The 19,111-nt window shown below is 40.4% G+C and overlaps 1 pseudogene; it reads right to left on the bottom strand.

Annotated features, from left to right (window-relative positions):
* Positions 1–16,745: 16,745 nt before the first annotated feature.
* LOC139006342 (F-box only protein 31 pseudogene) lies at positions 16,746–18,386 on the bottom strand (annotated as a pseudogene).
* Positions 18,387–19,111: the final 725 nt, after the last annotated feature.

Genomic DNA, 19,111 nt, shown 5'->3' with positions numbered 1-19,111 from the left:
CCCATGCCTGCTTTTTGTTTTCCAACTTGTCACAAAGATTCCTCTTGTTCTTGCTAGCTTCATCACACAGGTGTGTCCAATTGGTAGAATCTAAATCACCTGCCTATGCCCTAGCTCAGTGATGGCAAATCTATGACACACATGTCAGAAGTGACACGCGAACTCATTTTTTTGGTTGATTTTTCTTTGTTAAATGGCATTTAAATATATAACACAAATATCAAAAATATAAATCTTTGTTTTACTATGGTTGCAAATATCAAAAAGTTTCTATATGTGACATGGCACCAGAGTTAAGTTAGGGTTTTTCAAAATGCTGACATACTGAGCTCAAAAGATTCGCCATCACTGCCCTAGCTGGCACACTGAGTCCTGGGACTGACTTTTGAAGGATAGGACTCACAGTGTGGGAAATTCCCCAAATACCCAAAAGGTACGATTTAGGACAAACCAAACATGACAAATATATACACTACTGGTGGCCTGGTGCATGAAATTCATGCACATTAAAAGGGGATTAATTAGAGGAAATATTTTAATATTGCTATTTGCCCTTTCTCTATAATAGAAGTGTCAGAGATGAAAGAAAATTAGTAAAATGTATATGAAAACCTTCCTCCTGCCGGAGTCTGGGGCATGCCGTGGAACCCAGAGTCAAGTCCCTGTCCACCCGTGTGCACCTCGAAATCTCACAAGACCCAGACCTGGCCAGCCCCTCTCTGGTCAAGCCCCGCCAGGTTGGGGGGGGGGGGGAGCAACCTCAGGTCCCGTGCTCTGGCCCGGTGCCATGCAGCCTCAGGTACCTGCTGATCGCTCATGACGACTCATTATGGGAACCCTGCCTCTGCTGTGGGCACAGCCATCTTGTGACAGGGTGACAGAGTGAGGGTCAATTTGCATATTACCTCTTTATTATATAAGATAGCAAAGAATCGTTTATTAGCTTCTGAGGCCTATAACCTTATTTTTGTTTTACCTTACTCTTAATTATTGATTTTTTTTTTTCTCAAACAGATTCAAAAGAGTATAGCTCTGTGTTTTTCAATAGCAGGATTTGGGGACATTTAGTGTTTTAAGCAACATGGATTTTTTTTTCACATATGATAAAAATAGAAAATTGATTATTGATAATAATAATGGTTTTATGGTGATTTTATTTCAATATCTAGTAAAAAGTTAGAGAAGTTTTCTTAAAGGATATAAACCAGTTGTTTTAAACACAAAACTCTAGGTTTTGATATGCTGTGGGAAGGAGGTATACTATAATGTAGCCATCTTTCTTTTAATATAGTTGTTCCTTCCTAGGAACAGATTAAAAGTATATATTTCTCTCTCCTTTACAACTGGTAATATTAGATGGTGATTGCATGAAATATTGTTTTTAAAAGTATGTGCAACCTTGTGAAAAATCACAATTATAGAATTACATACTATGAACATCAATGTAGCTATTTTAGTTATGATTTATGAACTGGGTTTTTTATTTATGATGGTAATATTTTCTGCTTAGCTTTTTCCCTCCCTTCCTTAACTTCATTGAAGCTAATTTTAATAATAGCTTTCATCTATAAAGTATTTACCAAGAAGTCTTAAATATATACGTAATTCATTTAAATGCTTTACATATACTTTACAAAGAAGTCAGGTGCATATAAATAATGGGTTGTTTCATAATGGTTATTTTTTTTTCCCCTCATGTAAGTGAAATGGAACTGAGCCAAAAATCTCTGAATAGAATTTTCACTATTTAGGTCATCCTTAAAGAAAGGCAGGAAGTGAGGCGGCAATCCTGAGTCAGAATGAGAAGGGGTGGTGTGCTCGAATATGTGGAAGGACTGCAGGTAAATTGTACTGGAAGAGGAAGATCATTAAAGAAAAAAACCGCTTGGCATAAAGTGAATACACTAAAGGAAGGAGTGCACATTTACTGGAGACAAATTCTTCCTTCAGTGTAATTTTCAGACCTAAGCTATTTAGGGGCTGCTAATATCCCCTGTAGAGTCAGCCCTTTACTCTCTGGGTTATTCAGTCCACCCACCTGACTGTGTAGGAGAGAAAAATCCTAACTGAGGCCTTTGTGAGATTGGAAAGCAAATGTTACTTCCATGGGTTTATTACCGGCTGTTTCTATGCAAGGCTGGCAGAAAATTGCGCCATGCATGAGTTCCTTTTGAATTAGTCAGCCAGACTACAACTTACCACAATTGAAAAGACTTTTCACAGTTGCCAAGGATGTTTGGACAAGCCAGATTTCCATAGCTTCCCACAGGGGAATCCTGACACATTTGTCACTTCTAAATCAATCAGTGGCATTGTTGTTTTGCTAACTTTATCAATGGCAGGTCTACTCTCCCTAGAGATAGTGAGAGCCTAGCTGATGGGGGCTGGGCAGTCTGCAGAAATAGGTACCACAGCCAGGATTGTCAAGCTGCACAAGTTCTCCCTTGAGCTAAGAAACTTCAAACACTATCATCATGCAATTCCTTGGACTGTACACAAAGGAATTTTCAGAATAGAGCATCCTTGTATGCTTGGCAGTGTAATGGATGCAACATGCAGAGAGATTAATCTGATCATTATCCAAACAATAGAACAGAAGGGAGAGCCTGGCCTGGCACACCTTTAACTATGTCAAACATAACAACAGAATAAAACAACAGCACTCCATCCGGAACATACATCATCCATTTCAGTGTTTTCTGACATGGATTCTCTCATTTGACTGTAACAACCTCGCAAGACTTGAGACAGTAGGATATGTGGCCTGAAACGTGGATCCAAGCTGCAATTAAGTCTGTGTCATTAGCATCTGAGTGGCATTGTGTACAAGATAATGAGAGGATGAATGAAATGATGAATGGGCATGTTCTTCATAAAAGGCTCTGTAGATATAAAGCAATGATATTATCATTGAAGAGGACAACATTCAAGTAAGCAGGGTTATGTACTATAATTTGTCTGACCTAGGGTCTGTGAAGGGTCCCAGAAATGTATGAAGAAGGAAACCCAGTGAAAAAATAGACCCCTGTGGACAAGCAGGGTGAGGATTTGGACTCTCTTTATTCGGGCTTTAAAGTAAAAGATGACCCTTGAAACCTAAAGGAATCTAGGACATCTGGGTTATATAAGCAACTCTTTGAAATGCAGCAATTATTTTTGGTCAAATAACACTGGAGGGAAGTTTTTATAACTCTTGTTGTGTGTGGAACAAACAGTACCTGCTCAGGTACTGGAAATTGAATGATGCTGTTTATTTGTAGAAGCAGCAGCTATGAGGTAGCAGTTTTGACATGGCTATGAATCTATGGAAGAGAGAGAGGGAGAGAGAGATTATTATCCAACAGACAACAGACAATAATTTTATTTTCAGACTCCAGAGCAGTTTAGTCTCAATCTCCTATGAAAAATTAAATGTGTGTTCATATGCATCACACGTGCAAAAAAGAAAAAAAATGCTTACTATAGGGCAAGGCTGGGGAATTTGGATGCAATTGTGAGCAGCACTATTGAAGCTGCTCTAATTTTAAATTCCCTCTTGCAGCTGCAGCATCCTGCCCTATTCTCTATGAATACAACACATCGATTTAAATAAAAATAGTTATCTGCATCATGCTTCCCTTTACCAGCTGCGGAGCTATCAGGAGCCTTTGATGTACTCTCTATTAGAGGTATAGAAATAAAGTTACTTAAGATTAAAATAGTAATGTCTCCTATTCCTGTCCCTCGCTCCTGTCAAGTTTAACCTAAAGTCAATTAATGTGACTGGTTTATATTTAACAAAGGAATACTTCTGGTTCTTTCTGCGAAGTAGAGAGGAAACCTTTTTGAACAAGGGCTGTTTTCTCTGTTCACAGATTCTGTCCTAGAGCCAGTTGTATAGCTGACACCCTTCCCAGCAGGTCCTGAACACCCCTGGTCTTTGTCCTTGTGAAGCTTCTCCCTCTTTTTTCTATTCATCCTTGGGAAGTCCTTCTTAACAATACTTTTTCTCTCTTACCTGTCCCCTTACCTAGATAGTACACAGTCTTTTGTGTTTCCAAAGCATGATAAACCTCTATCCATAGTGACACATTTTTTATTAGAGCCTGATATGAGCACATTCCATATCTTCGCCCCTCCCCTCCAATGTTGTATCCGTAGCACAGATCCCATACAGGGGTCCTCAAACTACGGCCCGCGGGCCACATGCAAATACAAATATTGTATTTGTTCCTGTTTGGTTTTTTTACTTCAAAATAAGATATGTGCAGTGTGCATAGGAATTTGTTGATAGTTTTTTTTTAAACTATAGTCCGGCCCTCCAACGGTCAGAGGGACAGTGAACTGGCCCCCTGTTTAAACAGTTTGAGGACCCTAGAAGATTCTTTTGATTTTTTAAATCCTCACCTGAGGATATGCTTTTCATTGATTCTAGAGCAGTGGTTCTCAACCTTGGCTGCACATTAGAATCACCTGGGAATCCTTTTAAAATCCTGATTTCTGGGCCTCATCCTCCGGAAATTCTGTTTCTTTGTTATGGGGTGGGACCACAATATTAGTAACAAAGAAACAGAATTTCCGGAGGACGAGGCCCAGAAATCAGGATTTTAAAAAGATTCCCAGGTGATTCTAATGTGCAGCCAAGGTTGAGAACCACTGCTCTAGAGAGAGGAAGGGAGAGGGAGAGAGACCGAGAGGAAGAAACATGGATGTGAAAGAAACATCAATCGGTTGCCTCCCCTATGCATCCCAACTAGGGATTGAACCTGAAACCTGGGCATGTGCCCTGACTGGGAATTGGAATTGGACGTAACCTCCTGGTTTATAGGTCGACACCCAACCACTGAACCATGCCGGCCTGGAGTTACAATGAATTGTATTTGTCTGTGTTGACCATAAGAGGAAGAAAATGGTAAAGGCAATTCTCATTGCTGCTAGAATAAACTTAACAATACCTACTGGTGGTTTAAAGCCAAACTTGGTTCCAATGCTCACACATCCCACTTCATCCCTTGCCTCTTATAGAATTCTGCTTGCTCTACCACACACTACTGCCCACTGCATAACTGCAGACTTACTATATCCAGCTCTCTCTTTGCCAGACCATTGCATGTTTTTCCTTCTATCAGAAATATCCTTCATATTTCTTTACCTGGCTTTTTCAGGCTTCGGGGCTTGAAATTGATGTCGCTTTCTCAGAAGACCCTTTTCTGATACACCGGGTTGACATTAGGTGAATTTGTAGTGTTGTTTTTACATACTGAACATACCCTGCTTTAATAGCTATATTTTGTTGTAAATTATGAGATTTTTGGTCCTTTTAAATCCCTTTCTACTATAGCATTTTGAGGATCATTTCATTTAAGATAAAGCCCTAGATTCTTAAATATGGAACACAAGGAACTAGGAGATCAAACCACTATTTGCTATTCCAGCCTCATCTCAGAGTTAGAATCTTTGTTCATAATGTTTCATCTAGTTGAAAAATTCTTCTACTTTCCCTGAAAATTCCTTCTCATCTTTCAATCCTCTCTGAGAGCACAGAGTGTTTTCTATAAACTTAATCACGAGTAAATTCCTAGTTCAAAATACTCATTGCACAGATTAAAGAACTATCACTGTGCAGCTATAACTGTGTTGACTATAATGACCAACACAAATAAAATGTGAGCATATTATATTTTAGTTAAACCTGTAGTGCTTTTCCAAAATATTCAGTAACTAAGTGCTTTTTTAAAAAAAAGTCTTAAAAAATCTGAAGATGCATCATAGATTTATGTGCATGGTATAGTACTTCTCTTTGTTCTCATTAGGCTATAATATTTAAGACCCAGAGGTTTGTTGTGTTGTTCTTGTCTCCTGATATAAATTAAATCTTTCAACAATAATATGAAGGTGGTATTTAAAATGGAAAATGTTGTTTAGCCCACTACAGTTGAGAGAACATGAGTTTAATGCCCACATCACTGCATAATCAATGCAAGGTTATATTATTCCTCTAGACAAATTGTATAAACTAGATACTCATTGTTTTAATTATGCTCTAGAGCTATTCCAGTTAAGACAGATATAGAAAGATATGAAGGGAGAGAAAAGTAGAAGTAGGGCATTTGAGTATCTGAGCAAGAAAAATATGATGGAGAAATTTAACAATCAATCCTGTGTTATGTAACGAAGTCAATTTGAGAAGTCTAATTGCAGGAACTGGTTTTCTCAAGTGTCTGTACAGCATCTAGCATACCATATGCCTTAATGAATGAGTCCTCCTTGTGCCCAGGGAACCTGTATAGGAAGAGCTGAGAACTGCTTGGGAAGCCTGCTGTGCAGATACATGAAATGTTAGGGTTAGAAATTAAAATGTTACACAGAAGGCACTGGTGAGTCAGTGAAAGGATTTAAAGAAGAGATGAATAGTGTGTGATTATTTCATTTGAGGTTTAAGCTGAATGAAGCTGGGGTAATTAATGCCTCGAAAAACAATTTAAAAATATCATGTTCTCTGTCTCTTATAGATGTAGAAAGTTGATAATATTAAATATTCAGATCAACCACATATTAAGCTCTTGCTGCATATCAGTTCAACTGTGAGCTTTCTGTGTTTTATCTCTAAGCTTCTCATAACCCTTGGAGATCCAGCTTGCTATTGTTATTACCATTTCAAAGGTGAGGAAATTAGTAACTGCCCCCATGTCACATACACATTAGAGCTAGAATTCAAACCCAGGACTGTTGCACTCAAAGACAAGGCAATTTCCCAGCCACTTGGAAGATATTATTTATTTATTCCTAAAGGCAATCCTGTTGAGACAATGTTTTGTACTTGAAAAAATTAAAAACCAGAAGAATAACTAACATAGGACCATAACCTAGTCCAGCCGTGGGCAAACTGTGGCCCGAGGGCCGGATCCGGCCCGTTTGAAATGAATAAAACTAAAAAAAAAGACCGTACCCTTTTATGTAATGATGTTTACTTTGAATTTATATTAGTTCACACAAACACTCCATCCATGCTTTTGTTCCAGCCCTCTGGTCCAGTTTAAGAACCCATTGTGGCCCTCGAGTCAAAAAGTTTGCCCACCCCTGACTAGTCGATAGTAGAGCTGGGGTTTGAATCCTGGTCTTTTTCAATTCTGTGCACAATCTTTTTTCCTACTAGAATTACTTTGATGTGTTAATCCCATGCCATACTCTGGTGACTCTGTGGATAGGGTGGCAAAGAATCATTTCACTTTTACATAATTATGAGTTATTTTAAAATGAATAAGTAGACAAGGTACTTGGAATTTGTGCTACACATAATAGGGGTTCCTTAAAACCAAGCTTAGAAAGGTTTACATTTTTATAGATTTTGCTGTTTGAAAATTATTTCTATTTAATATCTATGAATTTAAAATAAGTTGGTGTCAAGGACTATTCCATTAAGTTGCTGAAATTCTAAATTGATGTATTAATTTATTTTAGCAAAATCTAGCCTATCCTGACTAATCCCCCCCCCCAAAAAAAAACACACAAAAAAACGATAACACAAAAACAAACCTCTTTCTTCCCAGCTGTGCCACTTTCTAGTTAAGTAACTTTGGAAAATTCTATAATCTTTCTGTATTATTTCAGTGTCCTTGTCTGCACAATGTGGGTAATAATTGTTAACATAAAAACAAACAAACATTGAAACCTATAAATAATTTTTGTGAGTTTATTTGAGCCAAACTGTCCACATACACTGGGAAGCAGAACCTCAACGAATTGAGATAATGCTCCGGAGAATGGCGGGGTTACATTTGTGTTTATACATTGCAATCAAAGGAGGGACATAGGTGGGTTACATGAAATTCATTGGTGATAGATTAAGGAGGAGGGATAAAGCAAAGCAGGGAAACCCCTGGGATTGGATAAAAAGTAAAATGATGGACACATACTTAGGTGGGTGCAGGATCAATTGACATGATAATGAAGAAATTTGTGGTATCTGTCCTGGCACCCAACACATTTGGTTGTGCCCCAGGGGCTCCAGAAAAAGGGAAGTTACAAGTTACCCAGACATTTCAAGGGTATGTTATCATAGATGCAAAAAGACAGGCTCAGTGAAGGTAAAGGTTGACCTTGTGGGTGAAGATACTGGCCTAGGATGTAACTGCCTACCATAACTGCTTTAGTTAAAGTTTAATTTCAAACCATCCTTTTTGGTTACTTTAGGTCTCTGAGTTTGCAAGACTGCCTTTCAGGCCTCCCTTGAGCTTGTCAGGTCAGCATGTGGCCCCTTTTGTCCACATAATAATGCTGATTATATAGGGGAATTGTGGAATTAAACTGTTTAATATATATTTTTTATGGTTCTTAGGCCAGTGTTGGTGCAAAGTACAAACTCTTCTTAAGCTTCAATCCCCCATTATCTCAGATGCTTAAAGATAAAAAAGATGAAACACTTTGTACAGTCCAAGTTAACCAGGCTCTTCAAAGCAGTCATTTCAAATCTCCTGCTGAAGTTTTGGGCATGTAAGAGAAGCCCTGACCTGAATTGACAGCAGGGGCAATGGAGAGATAAATTGCTTTGCATGAAGAAATAGGAAGGATTGTTGGTGTCATTATTGGGTTTATATCTGTATGTTTTTTTCTTTTATCAGGAAAGAGATGAGAGAAGAAGAATAAATTACATGGAATCACAAAATCTCATAGTGGCCCAAGGACAATAAATAATAATAGTGATGATGATATGATGATGATAATAATCATGTATTTTAAGATTCTCTTGTTCCTTTGATAGAAAACCATATTCATCTCTTCCAAACTTTCAGATACATAAAGTCTTAGTAAATATTGTTTTCTTTGTTTTGGTGTTTGTCTTTGATATTTATTTTATGGTTGCAATTGTGTTTTGAAAGTCAAAGAATGGAGTTGAGGACAATGCCATAACAGAGATAAAGGAACATAAATGATAGAGTCAGAAATAGGAGCCAGAGAAAAATGCTGTAGATATTGTCTATGGCCTAATTATAATGTATTCATAGTGAATTCTAGCATTAGACACTAACATCTCAGGATATCAGTATCAGAAACTGTTAAAAATTTAGTTTATTGGATGAGAGTTCAAAAAAGGAAATTATATCAGTGGCATCAAACCCATAGAATCTCCATTCCTCCATCATTTGCCCCAGGGCAGAAGCCTCTCCTGAGTCTGGCATGCTTCCCCTGGGGATGGATTAAGTTCCAGACCATGGCTCAGTCTTAGAAATCTCCATCTTTCTGCTTTAGCAGACTCTCAGTGAACCATAATTATGGGATGAATATATGGTCAACCCAAACAGTTCCTGACTGTAATCATTCAGCACCCCCCCCCCCCCACTTCCCTTCTTCAACGTAACACCACCTCTCTCTTCTTCTATCAGAAGATAATGCATTTCTCTTATACTGTTTTATTTATTTATTTATTTATTTATTTATTTATTTATTTATTTTTAATTATACATTTTTATTGATTTCAGAGAGGAAGGGAGAAGGAGAGAGAGAGAGAGAAACATCAATGATGAGAGAGAATCATTGATCAGCTGCCTCCTGCACGCCTCACACTGGGGATCGAACCCACAACCCGGGCATGTGCCCTGACTGGGATTCGAACTCTGAACTCCAGGTAATGCCGGTGGTCTTGATCCAGCATCTAGAAGGGTTCAGGAATCTGGAGAAGGCGCTGTACATAGATTAATCAAGAGTCCAGAGATGAAACATAATTTTGAAAGGCATTTGGGGAGTCAGAGAAGATATAGCTAAAGGAACTAAGTTCTCCTTGTTTCAGGACCCCTTGTTATTTATTAACACAATTTGTCCTAAGGCAAGGTGGATATACATCAAAGGCCAGAGTTTATATACAGAAGCCTTGTCAGATTGGAGGAAATGCCTCTGGTTGTTCAGGTGTTTGGCCAGCAGGAGGCAATAACATGTAGATTAAAATGCCTTCATCTGTCTGGCAGCAAGCAATCATTTAATGCATCCTTTTCAGGTTTGGGGAAATACCCTCAGCCATCTCCAGATGATTCAACCCTGCTGACATGTTGGAATTGGCTTCCAGCATCCAGGTTTATGGGTTGATGCTCACCTACTGAGCCACACTGGCTGGACTAGGCTGTTTCTTTTAAAAACAAAAGAGTAATGTCTCCTACTGGTTTATGTCCCCCTCAATCCTGACAAAGGAGAGGGTATTTGCCATTCATGGTTCAAAATTTTTATTTTTTATGTAAAGAAGTATTTATTAAAGTAAAATATCTAATTGGACTGCTTGATTATAAATAGATTTTTAAAAATTCATAAAACATTTGATCCAAAGAATGGAGCTACTTATTCTAAAGGGAAAAAAGTCACCCACAAAAGAAAATTTACATACTCAGGGTTAAACATATATCACTCTTTTTAGGGGAATATTATATAATAGAAAACATAACTTCAATAAATATCTTCTTTAATGATGTTCAGATTATATCTTTTCCTTTCTCCCATTCCCCCAAATTTAGTACACATATTGGTAAATGTACTAGATTGTTCACAGGACATATATAATAATTCTAACCAATTTCATTTGACATTCAAGGGGGAGGGTTGATAAATTTATGAAATATGCACCATTTCATTTAATCTTAACAATGACCTTGTACAGATGAAACTGAAATTTAAGATGGGCTTAGGTGTTTGTTTTTTAAAACTGTAAGCTAATGAGGATAGAACTGAGTTTTAACCTAGATCTATATCTATATTACTGCTATAATGACTTTTACAATGATAGTTTCTCATTAATTAAGCACTGATTATATAATGTTTACTTTATTTGCTAATTATCTTATTTGAATTTTTAAACAACCTTTGGAGTAGTAATCATTGCTCTCACTTTAGCGTACGAAGTACTTACCTTATTTGATCCTTACAGCTAAGGAAACGTGGGGTCATATAGCCACAACCAATAAGGACTATAGCTATGAGTTGAATCTGTAACTCTTGATTTCCAAAGTGTTTCTTTAAATACACTCTGCATTTTTCTCCCCACCTCCCATTTTATTCCTTAACTCCTAAATACCCCTTGCGAGCTATTGCTACACTCTCTTGTTTTTGCTCCTTCCCTCATATCTGTTCTTTTAAAAATTAATTAATTAATTAATTTTATTTTTTTATTAAGGTATTACATATGTGTTCTTATCACCCTTGCCTTCCCACCTCCTCTTCCCCTACTCAAACCCTCACCCCCCTGGTGTCAGTGTCCATTGGTTATGCTTATATGCTTGCATACAAGTCCTTTTGTTGATCTCTCCCCTTACCCTTTCACTTTCCTCTTTGGTTTGATGGTCTTATTGATGCTTCTCTATCTCTGGACCTGTGTTTGCTCATCAGTTTATGTTGTACATTATATTCCACAAATGAGTGAGATCATGTGATATATATCTTTCTCTGACTGGCTTATTTTGCTTAGCATAATGCTCTCCAGGTCCATCCATGCTGTTGCGAATGGTAAGAATTCCTTCTTTTTTTACCGCAGCATAGTATTCCATTGTGTAGATGTACCACAGTTTTCTAATACACTCATCTGCTGTTGGGCACTTAGGTTGTTTCCAAATATTAGCTATGGTAATTGTGCTGCTATGATCATAGGGGGTGCATATATCCTTTCTGATTGGTCATATCTGCTCTTGACACCACCTTTGAGGTCCTTGTTCCATTAATGTTGCTTAAGTATTAAGAAGGGTGCTTCTACTCACAAATTTCAATTTTCTCAAACTATGATAGTTTCTGATCTTTTTTTTTTTAATTACTCCTGTTTTAAGCCACATGGTATGAATAGTCTAGTAGAAGAAATTAATCGCTTCATCATAGGTAGAGTGAAAAGCATTCAAAGCCAAACAACTCAAAAGATGGAACAGCAGATTACTCTTGGCCTCCCAGAGCTTTCTAGGAAGTCTCATGCCCTGAGATTTTGAGGTATTTTTTCAGTGCTCAGGAATCTTTCCCCTCAAAAGTGGAGGTGTTGATCTCCTCCTTCTCCTCCTTCTCCTCCTCCTCCTCCTCCTCCTCCTCCTCCTCCTCCTCCTTCCTCTTCTCCTTCTTCTTCTTCTTCTTCTTCTTCTTCTTCTTCTTCTTCTTCTTCTTCTTCTTCTTCACAAATTTCAATGCTACTAAGATCCTAAATGTGCTAATATTGGTGTTAACTTGCTGTTATTCTTTTGCTGCTTGAAGTGACACAAAGTTCCAATTTAAATAGGAAGCCAGAAAAAAAGGTTATTTTATTTTCACATCAATTCATATGTAATTTAGAAGCAATTAAAAACTTCTAAAGCAGTGGACTGTGATAGAGAGTGGAAGGAATCATTTTGAGGAGATATTATTTCAACTAGTTACATAAGATTTGGATTAGTGATGGGTGTATTGGAAACATTATGGACACAAGACATGGGCATGTATGGGAAGCAATATTTTACTTTTACTGGGAAATGAGGTGCATAAAAGGGAGTAATGGGGATAAAATTAGAAAAGTAAATTGGGGAAATATTGGATACAAAGTGAAGATATTTGTATTCATTCAGTGTTTAAAGATTTTGAAGGAAGGACTTATTTAGTTAGAATTGAGCTTCCATTATATTAGTCTGAAATAAGGACTAAAGTGGATTGGAATGGGAAGAGTCCAAATGAGGCAAGTCAGGAAACTAGGGTAACATTTGGGAGACAGGTAAAGATAATCTGAAAAAGTGCAAGATGTGAGAAGAAAAAGAGGAGTAAAATGAGATCTAGTAGGACTTGCTCACCAATTACAAACTGAAGTTAAAGAGAGGAAAGAGTCTAAAATGACTTAATCCCAGAATCAGTAATAGGATTAAGGAAGCCAGGAAAACCAACAGGATTAGGAAAAGGGAATTGAGCTGGATATATACTATCTGAAGCATAAGTAGAATATCCAAGTGGAGAAATTTAAGGGAAATTGGAAATATAGTCTGAACTATGGATTTATTTGGGGATGAACACAGAATTTTCTCTTTTTTAAGAGTTCTTTAAAATTTATTTTTGTGTGTTCTGGAAATAGGAATATTTAGGAAGGGGAAAAATGTAATTGTTTTAAAATTATGATATTAGTGGAGGTCCTCAAGATGGCGGCATAGGTAAACACCGGAGTTTGCTGCCTCGAACAACCACTTCAAAAATACAACTAAAAGACGGAACGGACATCACCCAGAACCACAGGAAGGCTGGCTGAGGAGAGACTCTTCAACTAGAAGGGAAAACAACAGCATTACGAGGCTTAGAGGAGGCGCAGTGTGGAAAATTTAAAGGTACGGTGGTGCGGCGGCGCGCGCGCAAAGCGGGCTGGTGGCTGAGGGCGCGGTTGTCGTTTTCAATCAGGAGGGAGTCTCAGACTCTGGGCTACAGATCTGGGCGAGTCTCTAGGGACCCTGACTCAAACGGGAGAAGCGGGACTGGACTGTCTGGCTACGGTCCCTCCGAGGTTTGCAGCGGTTGCGGGGACAGAGAGGCAGAGCCCCTGGAGACGGACTGAGAGCAGCCATAGCTGCTCCCTCCCCCCGCCCTGTTGAGCCCGCCCTGCCCAGGTCCTGCGCAGAGCCATTTGCCGATCGCCTCAGGCAAAGGCTGGACTAGCGCCTCCCCAGAGGACTGAAGTTTTCCACACAGCTGATTCCTACAGCCAGTCGGCCTGGTGGTCAAATCCCTCTAGTGTTAACTACAACAATTAAGGCTTGGCTAAAACAAGACTGCGCACAAAGACCACAAGGGGGTGCACCAAGAAAGCATAAAAGATGCGGAGACAAAAAAACATGACAGAAATGGAGGATATGGAGCTAAAAATCGCAATTTTGAGGGCTTGCTATAAACTTGAGCAGAGCCTCACGAAAACTAATGAGACCCTCAATGCTACGATAAAGAAATTAGAAAGTAAGCATACACGGACTGAAATAAAGAATATTATACCCAATAGCAGACCAGAGGAGCACAAGAATCAAACCGAAGAAGCAAAAAACACCCAACTGGAAAAGCAAAATGAAAAAAGAATCCGAAAGTGTGAAGATAGTGTAAGGAGCCTCTGGGACAGCTACAAGCGTACCAACATCAGAATAATAGGAGTGCCAGAAGATGAGAGACAGCAAGATATTGAAAACCTATTTCAAGAAATAATGGCAGAAAACTTCCCCCACCTGGTGAAAGAAATGGACTTACAGGTCCAAGAAGCGCAGAGAACCCCAAACAAAAGGAATCCAAAGAGGACCACACCAAGACACATCATAATTAAAATGCCAAGAGCAAAAGACAAAGAGAGAATCTTAAAAGCAGCAAGAGAAAGAGACTCAATTACCTACAAGGGTATACCCATATGACTGTCAGCTGATTTCTCAACAGAAACTTTGCAGGCCAGAAGGGAATGGCAAGAAATATTCAAAGTGCTGAATACCAAGAACCTACAACCAAGATTACTTTATCCAGCAAAGCTATCATTCAGAATTGAAGGTCAGATAAAGAGCTTCACAGACAAGGAAAAGCTAAAGGAGTTCATCACCACCAAACCAGTATTATATGAAATACTGAAAGGTATCCTTTAAGAAGAGGAAGAAGAAAAAGGTAAAGATACAAATTGTGAACAACAAACATGCATCTATCAACAAGTGAATCTAAGAATCAAGTGAATAAATAATCTGATGTACAGAATGAACTGGTGATTATAATGAATCAGGGACATAGAAAGGGAATGGACTGACTATTCTTGGGGGGGAAAGGGGAATGGGAGATGCGGGAAGAGACTGGACAAAAATCGTGCACCTATGGATGAGGACAGTGGGTGGGGAGTGAGGGCAGAGGGTGGGGCGGGAACTGGAAGGAGGGGAGTTATGGGGGGGGGGGAAGAGGAACAAATGTAATCTGAACAATAAAAATTTAATAAAAAAATTAAAAAATTATGATATTAGAGAGCTGATAAGTCTGATTAGAAAATACTTTAGAGATGCTTAAAATAGATGTTTTCTATTCCTAAGTCAGAAACATCTACTCTCTAGAAATGCTTCTCAGGAGATAATTTTAATTCATATTTCAAATTGGAATGGTGAACAAATTACTTTATAACTCTCATTATCTAAATCTCATCTGTTGTAATTTAAAATATGTACACTCATTTTAGAGACATTTCCCATTGTTGAATTGTATATTTTAATCAAATCTCATTCATTACGCAATATCATGTCTAGACCTGCTTTTTCATTTATATTTGTATATTTTAATCAAATCTCATTCATTATGCAATATCATGTCTAGATCTGCTTTTTCATTTATCACCTTCATATTTATGTTTTACTCTTGAATTCAAATGTACTGATATGTATGGCCAAGAATTTTCCATTATTCCTTAACATGTTTAACAGATTTTTAATTCTTGTCTGTTTCATTGCTATTTATAATGTATTTCACCATAACATTACGTTGATGTCTGGTTGAAATAACTTGATGGTTCATAAATATAGTGAAAATATTAATGACGGAACACAAAAAAATGTTTTAACTTTTTATGGCCCAACAATTGAAGTGTCATTTTGGGAGTGTTCTTCATATTTAGATCTGGCCTTAGGCACCTATGGAGGTGATTTAAGCTTTCAGTATATGAAGCTTCTCCTACTCTATATGTAGTTTTATGTTGTATTACTTTTTCTACATTAGACAAAATAAATGTCAATTTTATCTGGAAATTACAATATACCCACATATAGAGTAAATGTTCTAATCCCTTCCAAAATCTGTTAATAATTTACTTTCCCTTGGACATAATTCTACTTTAGCATAGACTAGAGGCCCAGTGCACAAAATTCGTGCATGGGTGGGGTGTCCCTCAGCACAGCCTGCACCCTCTCCAAACTGGGACCCCACAGGGGATGTCTGATTGCTGGCAGTCAGACATCCCTCTCACAATCTGGGACCACTGGCTCCTAACCAATCACCTGCCAGCCTGATCGCCCCCTAACTACTCCCCTGCCAACCTGATTGCCCACAGATGACCCCCCCTCCAGCCCCTCCAGCATGATTTCCCAAACTGCCCTCCCCTGCTGGCCTGATCACCCCAACTGCCCTCCCTTGCCGCAACTGGCCTCCTCCACTGGGACTGGCCATCTTCGTGCCACCCAGAGCCACGGGACCCCCACAACTCACCGCTTGGAGCGGCAACCGGGCCTGACTCTGCTGTATGCACAGCCATATTGAGATGGCCATTTTGTGGCAGCCATCTTGTGATGATGTGATTATTAGTATAGGTCATACTTGTCCTCTTGACATCATTTGAAAGAACACTGTGCATCCTTTTTCTTTCTTTTATTTTTAATAACAGCTTTATTGAGATATAATTCACATACTATAAAATCCACCTTTTTAAAATATACAATTCAGTGTTTTTTATTATTTTCAGAGTTGTAATAATCTAACAATTACCACTATCTAAGTTTAGGATCTTTTTATTTTTTTCCTTTCCTTTTAAAAAGACATTCTCAACCCTAGCTGGTTTGGCTCACTGGATAGAACCTGGGCCTGTGGATTGAGAGGTCTAGGGTTGGATTCTATCTCAGTTGCAGGCCTGCCCAGCCCTGACCCTGGTCAGGGCACATGCAGGAGGCAACCAATCCACGTGTTTCACTCACATCGATGTACTTCTCTGCCTTTCCTCTCTCTTACACTCTCCAAAAATCAATGGAAAAATCTCCTTGGGTGAGGATTAAAAACAAACAAACAAATAAACAAGAAGGTGGGTAATCTGGTCAGAAGGTCAAATCTCCAAAAGTGCATGCAAGCTGCTGTTCCTCTGAAGCCTCTTCTCCCCGCTGTTGCCCCTGGGCAAGGAAGGGGCCGTCACGGGGTGGGGACTGAATGTTCTTGAGCATCTCCTGGAAAGCCTGCGGGGATGGTGCCTCCGCATTCTGGAAGGTGACCTGGACTCTGCTGTACAGGCTGAGGCAATTCGGTTTTAGCCAGATGAACCCGAAGTTGTCTTCACCGAACAGCATGAAGACTCCAGGGATGCGCTGCGGGTAGGCGGAGCCAGAGCGGGCAACAATGCCCACGCAATAGAAACCCATCCTGCAGGCTCGGGGGTAGTTCTGGTTACTTGAGCTCACGCCCGCAGGCAGGACAAACTGGACAGGCTGCTCCTCCAAAGCTGCAGCCCCGGACTCTCCGACACTGGGCTGCGCAGGGATCAGCCAGCCATGGCCCTCGCCGCCCTCAGTGCTGTCTTCTTGCTGCTGCTGCTGGATCACCTGCTCATGAACCTCTTGGACCAGGCGGGAGTACTCGTTGAAGTTGCTGAAGATATCATTAGGCAAATGGATGCGGTGCCTGAGGTGGATCTCTATCATCTGTTGCCCAGCAGGGACGTGGTGGTCACCCGTGATCTTCGTGACCCTGGCACGCTTCCCATGGAAGCTGAGCATGACAACCTCTACTAGGCTGTAGGCATCGTGGCTGCCTTTGAAGAGGCCTGGCCTGATGAGGTCCTCCGGGTGGCTTGGGGAGAGGTAGATGCGGTGGTAGTTCCGGCAGTTGTCATTCTGATGGTAGATGAGCTTCTTCAGCATGACCCGCAGCCTGTGCTCCTGGAAAATATGCTCCAGCGTCTGCCCCCATTCTTCCTGCAGCCACGCACGTAAATCCTCTCGGCTCCCACCAGGTATCCTGTGGTGTTGCCTCATGTTGCACTTGGTGGAGAACCCGTCCTTCCAAATCTGCATGTGGCAGCTGTGGGGCCCTTGGCGGCCAGACGTGCACTCCACTATGGCCGATTTCCTCTCTGTCAGGCGAATTCTAAACGCGGGCTTGAACTGCATTGAGTTATCCACCTGGGGGTCAAGGAGAGACAGGTACGTCTGACCGATAATGCATAAGCCGTCCACCACTACATACAGCAGTCCTCCATAGGGCCAGTTATCTAGCTGCCACAATCCCAAAATGTGTCTGCATGGGTGGAGCAACTTCTCATAGAGTTCTCGCCAAGACACACCCATCATCTCCAGGTTCTGCAAGTTTTCACAAGCGCCATACTCCTCCTGGCAGCGCTGTCTCCAGATACTGTCGGTGTGCAGGATGCGGTGGAATTTGGTGCTGGCCTGGGCCAGGCTGAGCAGGTCGGTGCCAGGGAGCGAGGCGAAGATCTCCACCAGCACCTCAGGAGGCAGGTCCTGCAGCGAGTATCGCGGGGGCAGCCGGGGTGGCATGGGGCTCTTGATCCCTCCACTCCCAGCAGAGGACCCAGCCACCCTGTCTGCCTCCACGTGCTGCTCTTCAGGGGCCCGGGCCGGCTTGCTGTTGGCCGCAGTCATCTCAGCTGGTCCCAGGCGCTGCTGGAGACACTGGCATCCTCTCGAAGGGCCTCGGCCACAGCGACAAGTGCACTCCTCCTCCATGCCTGGCCAAGTGAGTAAGTAGCAGGGACCTTTGCAGCCAGGCTTTAAACTGGCACTTCCCGCCCAAGAGCCCAGCCACGCCCCCCCGCGGGCCTGGTCACGCCCCCTCAGAGAGGAGCCAATTATAGGACTTGAGCAACACTCCAGAGAAACCCATACCATTAATATTCGCCTCCCTTTCCCAGCCCTCCCTCCCTGTCTTCCCACCCTAGCCCTAGCCCCAGGCAGTCACGAATCTCCTTTCCCTATGGATATGTCTCCAGGAATATGCCTATGGGGACATTTCAAATAAATGCAGTCATAATATCTGGTCTTTTGTGACTGGCTTCTTTTACTTAACATAAAATTTTAAAGTTTGATGTATATTATATTATGTCCTGGTATTTTGTTTCTTTATATTGGCGAATAATAGTCTAGTGTATGGGTATACCACATTTTGTTTACCCATTCATCAGCTGATAAATATTTGGATTGTTTTCAGTTTGGGGCTCTTATTAAAATTATGTACAACATTTTGAGTGAACATGTTTCCATTTCTCTTGGATATGTACCTACAAGTGGAACTTTTGGGTCATATGGTAACTCTATGATTTAACTTGTTGAGGAACTGCCAAAACATTTTCCAGCCCTCGCTAGTTTGGCTCAGTGGATAGAGCATCGGCCTGAGGACTGAAGGGTCCCAGGTTTGATTCCGGTCAAGGGCATGTACCTTCATTGCAGGCACA

This window comes from Myotis yumanensis, unplaced genomic scaffold (assembly GCF_028538775.1).
Source record: "Myotis yumanensis isolate MYYU_CA2020_CCGP unplaced genomic scaffold, mMyoYum1.0.hap1 SCAF_3, whole genome shotgun sequence".
Lineage (NCBI taxonomy): Eukaryota > Metazoa > Chordata > Mammalia > Chiroptera > Vespertilionidae > Myotis > Myotis yumanensis.
Note: the sequence above shows the minus strand (reverse complement) of the source record. Positions and strands in the feature narration are given on the sequence as shown.